Source organism: Ischnura elegans, chromosome 2 (genome assembly GCF_921293095.1).
Source record: "Ischnura elegans chromosome 2, ioIscEleg1.1, whole genome shotgun sequence".
Lineage (NCBI taxonomy): Eukaryota > Metazoa > Arthropoda > Insecta > Odonata > Coenagrionidae > Ischnura > Ischnura elegans.
In genome coordinates, this window is record NC_060247.1 from 16,476,994 (window position 1) to 16,483,361 (window position 6,368).

The following is a 6,368-nucleotide window of genomic DNA, read 5'->3' on the forward strand; positions in this document are numbered from 1 at the left end:
CGCGTTAGCCATTTATCACCTAATGATACACAAACTTGCCCAGGGTCCTAGAAATTTTCTAGTTTGCATTGACTACCTAAATGGTTGAGTGCCCAGAGACATTATTTTTTTCTATTCAGGTTAAATTATAGATGACTATAAAAAGGTGATTTTTCGTACTTACGGTTACAATGAGGTACTTGCACTTCCGCACAGCGTGGTAGTAACTAATCCTTTTCGGATGTGGCTTTTTAAAGATGCATAATCTCAAATTCATCCGTCAGCATGTCAGCAATATGCGTACACACCGGAACCTCAATACCAAAATGATAGATGACTCTTAGCAGTTCCTCACCAATAAAGGTTGGACAATTCATTTTTCGCATACATATTTGAATGAATCTCGCGGTGAACATTTTCACCTACTGATGTCAAGTCTATAACGGAATAACAGACATACTGCCAGGTCGAAGAGTAATTAATGAACTTATACTATGAACTAAATAACCGACATATGCGCTCGAATCACAAAAAAAACGTAATTCACATCACAGAATGTCCATACTTCTCCCTGGCTGCGAACCGCGAGAAATAACTTCCAACCGAATTGCTTCATACTAATGTAGCACAAAGTCGATCGTATCCATAGATTGATAACAAGTAGTTCAATATGTTGAGGGTTTAGTTACCACCCTCACACTATATTCAAAACAAAAGATACAATTTTGCTTATCATAATTTCAGCACGCCACTAACACTTGACATAGCCTCTAGCAAGTGAAGTAAAAAGGGGAAAGGTGGTAGCATTTGACATTTAAAAATTCGATAGTTGAGTCTCCCGTGCTAATGTTCAGACAGAACCACCTGTTGGCTGATACACAGCAGTATGAATTGATGTATATTATTATATTCCATCATCACATTCTGAAAATTAATATAATAATTCGGTTTTCGCAACTTACTTCATCCACATTGAGGGCAGATGCATTAACTCCCCCTGCCAACGGTATTGAAGTTGTCACCTTATAATCGCCATTATTGAAATGCATTTTGGGTATAGTCTCTAAGGCCACTGCTGCAAAACCCGTCCTCCCCCTTCAGAATATATATGATTAAAATATACAGTATTCAACCTCGTAATGAACTGCATTGAAATAATGTTGAAAATCCCAAGTGGAAGTTAATATAATAGTAACGAGTATCTAATGACATAGCCTCCTATCGGTGGGAACATGCATCATCGGCATTTCATAGTAGAGGAGGCAATCAACTGTGCGGCGATCATTGAATACTCAATAAGCTGTTATAATGGATCTTGTCTGAATACATATTCTTCCTCTCCCCGAAAAACGATTGCTTAATTTTTTTTAATACTTGTGTATTCTCACAGAAACGTGAATAATTATCACTACGTCTGCCAAAAGAGCTCTGAGGCCTATCCGAAAAGAGAGAGTGGGGTGAATTAATGAGTTGCGTTTATCAACGTGGATTAAATAGATCGGTCTTCACCACTTCGATTCTCCTTTCCTTGCGTTTCCCTTCCTACCTTATGTAACCATATCCCAGCGATTACCTTCGTGAAGTGTAGCTAATCTAGCTTCTAAAAAATGGAATCAGGTGACATAGTAATTCAGCTTAATTGCTTTATCATATACAGACACTATTCGTAATAAATGACATCTATATCAATTACTGGTGATTTAAAATTAAGGGTCATACCGGCTGCGACAATTTGCCACTAACGGTGGTATGCAACCGTCTAATTTGTATACACATTGGAAGACAATTCTGTTTCTCCACCCCTTCGACACCTGTAATGACACCACCTTGTCTGGTATAGCCGGACCGGTTCACAGTTGTTTTTTTATTAATAGAAATAGTTTTATCATTTACCTTGACTATGAAACTTGACTATTGAATTTTCTCCGAGATTCTCTCCCTAAATACATTATCAAGAAAACCAAGAACCATTGCATAACAATGTTAAGAACCATTTGGAACCATTTATGCGGAAAAAATGTTTCCATCACTGCTGGGCATTTGCCTGTCTTCAATAAAAATAGAAGAAATAAATATTTCTCACTCATTAAAACAACTCAACTTACTGAAAAAAATATTTTCCGCCAAAGCCATCAATATACTCAATATAATCGCATTGAAAAATAAATGAATTCATCGAAAAACAATTGAGATAGGGTTGTAAGAATGGAATTTGCATTGCAGATCAATTTTTTAAAGAAACCGAGACTGGACAAAATGTACAGGATTGAAGAAAAGGCATTAACAAAAAATAAATGGAAAAAGCACAGTACTTAAATTTTTTAATCATTTAAGATGATTCTGTACATAACAAAAATTATATTCCTATAATATAGCACACAGGACGAATTATAAAGAGGCTCTGCAATCAACTAAAAATCAAGTTTAATTGTTAAGAAATCTATGCATTTGATGTGCATTACTTGAAATGTCACATTATTTTAAACATACGATTACATTTATATCATTATCAACGCACATCATAGAGGAAAGTTGGTCAGAGCAGTGAAAATTAATGTATCAATGAAACCTTCATTGGCATAATATTCCATTGGAAGTGAAAAATAAATATAGAAGATTCATTTACTATTATTTTAATTCTTAAAAAAATGTTTCCATTCTTAAAAAAAAGCAGAAACACTCATTCACCAAATGATAGTTAAGAGAAAATATTTTATTTAATCAAATTTAATTCCCAAAACAGATGAATACATAAAAACTGCAAAATATAATTTAAAACCACACAATAATTGAATCAGTAAGATTATCATAAGATATTTCAAACAATAGACCAAAGGATATACTGGGGAAAACAACATAAACGGCAAAAATTACAAAAGAAAAAAATTGGGTAAATCCATCACTCCTCCAAACCTATCCTGCTAAGTATTAAGAACATTCACAGAATTTGAGAAGACACTAGAATACCACACTGCTTTAGCCAGAGGAAAGTCACGATTCAATCAGGTGTTTACTTTCATCATTCATTAACATCACCAATCGATTTTCATGGACTTTCCTCTGTTACTCCCCCTCCCCACGTAGAGGGAGCAGGTTGGATTTGAGGGGGAGGGAGGGTGGGGAAGGATTTTTAGTTAAGGAAGGGAAGTTAGTGTTAGCATTACTACTAACACTACTATTATTACTACTACTACTACACTCACTCACTCATACCAAGCACACATTCACACACCTACGATCCAGCCCATTATAATCTAAAGAACCCACACATCGCAGCGGCCCCCCGAGGTCGAAAACGATACGGACCTACTACGGTTCCTGATCCTAGCTAAGATACCTAAGTACTACGTCAGTACTATCTAATTTCCTGCGCATAAAGCAACGCATGTCGAAGACGATTTCCTACTCTCCTGCCTACATCCCCCTTAACGCTGAAAAAAAACACATTACAATAAATAAATTACAATTAAGTACACAGCAATAAAAAAGCACACACAAATAGTCCAAGTACACTGATGAAATGAACACGACTCCAGGCCCTTTTCTTCCATTTCTTCAATCTTCGTCTCAAGTGACACTGACAGATGCACCGCTATTCCAGGAAAACGCAGCATAATGCAGAATCACCTGTTCAAATAAGAAGCATCACATGTACTAACGATGCAAATAACTACCAAATCGCATTTTTACCCTCCCTGTTGAAAATTAAATTTGAAATAAAAACTAAAGAAAGACAGGCTTAGTAAGAACTGGATGAGGCTTTTCAAATAAATTCCTATACAAAAGCATGCAAAATGACATATTTAGAGTGAATGTAATAAAATCATTCCTAATATAAGTAAAAATACTTTGCGACTGTAATAAGTTCTAGCAAAGCCAAAACGGCATAAATTATCACACTGATGTCTTTAGAAAGATACACATTCATAATCTTGCAGTAACTAGTATGTGTAATAGTGTAGCACTGACATTCCGTTTACGGTTACATGACCATTATGTTCCATTAATGGGATTTTTATCTAGGGAATCGTTTAATTTATTTTCTAGTAATTCATTAAACTTTTTTTACATTAATATCATATGAAAATAATGACTCCAACAAATTATTCACGAAATTACAGCATATATACTCTGCGACTGTAATAAGTTCTAGCAAAGCCAAATCGGCATAAATCGAATAATGGATTTGTTATCTAGAGAATTGTTTAATTTATTTTCTAGTAATTAATTAAACTATTTTCACATTAATATCATAGCAAAATATTGATTCCAACAAATTATTCACTAAATTAGAGCATATATAGATAGTCGGTACATTTCTTAGGTCAAAGGAAAGAAGTGAGAGTATGAACTTAATCGATAAGTCTGAAAAGAAGAAAAAATAGCATCCTAAAATCCAAATGAAGGATTACAATAAATACAATCAAGGTATTCAGAAATAACAATGAAAATCTTCCCTCATGATCCATTTTCGAAGAAATACTATCTCATAAAAAAATTTGTGACTAGGGCAAGACCCTGTCTCATGGTTAGAAGACAAACTTTTCAATGTGATACTACAAAAGAGAATAATTTACTGTTATTGGATCGTAAATCTTGATATCGAATTGGAAAGGCAATAATCAAAGAAGCAAGTAATCAAAAAGCAATTATTTTTACTAGCATAAGTCAAAATTACATGTTTTAAAAAAGTGACTCTCTTAGTTCATGAAAAGGATAATATTTATGATTTTCAAGAGAAGGGTCACAACACATGTATTAGTTTTTTAAAGGAAATAAATTAAATCCTTTCTTACCATTAAGTGATTGCATCCAATCCGTTCAAATGTCTCCATAATCCAGAGCAATTCTGTCTTCTCCCAAATTGATATTCAATTCTGGGAATGCGTCTTAGCTAGAAAGAGAAAAATTTCGAATGTTAACTGAAATTCAGAATTGAAAACCAGAAAATACTGAAAAAATTAAGTACTTAAACATCAAATGAATGTGGAAGTTGTTTAAAAAATGATTCTAACTATAAGCAAGAGAATAGAAAGGCAATTAAGATAAATCGTAAAATAGACAAAAATAAGTTTACAGAGTAATTGTATATATTGAGAGTAATGGGCACTCACTGCCCATTGAACTGAAATTGTGGATAAAATATTTCTAATATCGTTCCATGAAATTTAAAATTTTACTCCGGAAATAATTCAAAGCTGGAAATATAAAATATGAAAAAAATGAAACAATGTTAGTCGAAAAACTAACGTTTGTCAAAATAATCTTCATTTTCTCAGTTGATTTTATAATAGAAATAGCTATTTTAATTTCAAAGTGAGATCTCGAATGTATGAATTCGAATTGAAGCGGAATGTAATCTTACTGTAATGAGATGGCGCCATGTTCTTCGCGAAATAGGTAAGCATACTGCATGTCCTGTTCTGCAGTTGTCTTCTGTTCTTCAAAACCTGTGGAGAGGTCGGATTAGTAGCACATACAAAAAATAAAAAAAACCCTTGCACTCCTAGCCTTACGTTACGCAATTTTCTTTGGCCCTAATGGCCCAAATCAAAGCTAACACTCGCACTGTCCTAGTGATGTGGTCCTCTTCATCCGTCGTCTTCTTTCTTCTAATCTTCAAATCCAGAGATGACTTTCTTCATGTCCTCTTCGACCGATGTCCTCTGCTCTTCAAAACCTGTGGAGAGGTAGGATTAGTAGCACATACAAAAAATAAAAAAAACCCTTGCACTCCTAGCCTTACGTTACGCAATTTTCTTTGGCCCTAATGGCCCAAATCAAAGCTAACACTCGCACTGTCCTAGTGATGCGGTCCTCTTCATCCGTCGTCTTCTTTCTTCCAATCTTCAAATGAAGAGATGACTTCGCTGCCCTGTTCTGCTCTTCAAAACCTGGGGAGAGGTAGGATTAGTAGCACACACAAGAAATAAAATAACCCTTGCACTCCTAGCCTTAAGTTACGCAATTTTCTATGGCCCTAATGGCCCAAATCAAAGCTAACACTCGCACTGTCCTAGTGATGCGGTCCTCTTCAAACGTTGTCTTCTTTCTTCTAATCTTCAAGTGAAGAGATGACTTCGCTGTCCTCTTCTACTCTTCAAAACCTGGGGAGAGGTAGGATTAATAGCACACACAAGAAATAAAATACCCTTGCACTAAAAATCCCCAAAGCCTAGTATGCACTCCACGACAACATACAGGGGGTACCTTTGCACTCAATCCAAGTGAAAGTCCCATTCCTGTACGCTGCAATGGATTAGCGTGAATACCAAACCTTGGTTCAAAGGGCTAAAAATAACGCACGCATGTTAATCGCCTATCCTTACGTTACGCAAATCAGTCGGCCTGAATGGCCCAAATCAAAGCTAACACACGCATTCGCACGC

The 6,368-nt window shown here is 35.3% G+C and overlaps 1 long non-coding RNA gene across 1 annotated transcript; it reads right to left on the reverse strand.

Moving 5' to 3' along the window:
• Nucleotides 1-3,533: 3,533 nt before the first annotated feature.
• On the reverse strand, nt 3,534-6,141 carry LOC124153429. The gene is made up of 3 exons (XR_006863646.1): nt 5,345-6,141; nt 4,776-4,873; nt 3,534-3,606 (listed from the first exon to the last, which is right to left on the reverse strand). It is a non-coding gene; the product is annotated as an uncharacterized LOC124153429 (long non-coding RNA).
• Nucleotides 6,142-6,368: the final 227 nt, after the last annotated feature.